Consider the following 1,691-nt stretch of genomic DNA (forward strand, 5'->3'; position numbering starts at 1 on the left):
GCAAACAATCGTAAGTCAACTACCTAGTTGACAACCATCAATGTTTTGAATTCAACCTTCAATCAACTTGATTACTGACTTCAACAAACTGTAGGGCTGAGTCAAAACACTGATGAATCTACTCAAAACCACGTACAAAACACTCATAGACTATCATCTCACTTAGACTTTCCTACTATGAGCCTACTATGAGGTTACACTTTTGGGACTTCCTTTTTCTAGAGTTATATATTAGGGACTTCTAATATGCCTAGTATTAATCAATTTTGATAATAGTCACCAAGATGTGTTACTTCTGGGACTTCATCATGTTATGAAGTCCTGCCACCAGGACTTCCATTTGCCAAGAAGCTTCTAGGACTTCAATTTATCCATCCTCAAGTCCACCTTGCCCCCACACAAACTTTCACTTACCTAACCTTAGGTTCAGCATGGCTTATCAGGACTTCCACTTGACAAGTCTTATGTCCACCTTAATCTTAATCTACTAGGACATCCACTTGCCCAGCCATATGTCTACCTTGACAATATCAAAACTTCCACTAGTCCACCTTTTAAGTCATCTCACACACCTAATAGACATTTCCGTTGTCAACTCCTATTAAATTTTTTCCATTGTCAATACCTATTAGATTACATTTATTATTAACAGCTATTGGATCTTCTCCATTATCAACACCTTGGATTTTCTTGATTGTCGGCCCATGTTGAATTTCTTAACTGCCCAGTGTCAGTTAACTTATGTCCATCATAATCTCCTGGAACATCCACTCGTCTTCATCCTCAAAATAATTTATTTTTTTTATAATCTAGATATTCAACTGGTACGATCCGATTAATTTTAGAGATAATAATTCAACCCTATAAAAAATTTTCATTAGCCATTAAAAAAAATTTGAAAAGTATGATGACTTCTGACGTAACACCCTAGTATCACAAGTAGATCAAGCACCGCAGATATAGAATGTCCAACATGGAAATCAAACACTTATTACATGTGAGAATACCCTACCGCTTACTATCACACCCTGAGGTCCATCAGACAAATGTTATTATTTATTATTATTATTATTAATTCAGGTATATAATTTTTATAATCCGATTAATTCTATAGGTGATCGATCCAGCTCAAAAGATATCACAAGTAATTTAAACTTCTCAGATACTCTGAATAAGATGTCATTTATCTAGAAAGCTCACCCGACTACTTGTTATGGCACCGTAGCTAGCCCTAGGGGCTAACAAATGTTTTTTTTTCAAATTATATTGTTAGTTAACCAAGAGGTATATTAGTCAAATGAATATTCCTTCCAATCAGATTCTCAACTACTTCAATATAAATATTTTATTCATCAAAATATTTCATTTAGTTAATTGATTTGGAGACAAATGGAGGTTTCAAAAATTCTCCAAGAGAATTGCTATGCTGATCATCCTTCCTACTCAACTACAAAAATCCACACACCCCACAAAAGAAAAGTGCTGTGAACATTAAGCCAAAAAAAAAAAAAAATTAAGACACGGTAGGTTCGACATTTGATTCAAGACTCAAGGTCCGAAGCAGTTTAATATTCACGTAAGATAAGAAACTACGACAAAAAAAAAAGTTTCATAATAAGATAAATGTGACAAAAAATATAATTCACTCACCCTCAACACCTCCGTCAGCCCATCCCTAAATCAACACGAAA

Source organism: Zingiber officinale, chromosome 6B (assembly GCF_018446385.1).
Source record: "Zingiber officinale cultivar Zhangliang chromosome 6B, Zo_v1.1, whole genome shotgun sequence".
Taxonomy (NCBI): Eukaryota; Viridiplantae; Streptophyta; class Magnoliopsida; order Zingiberales; family Zingiberaceae; genus Zingiber; species Zingiber officinale.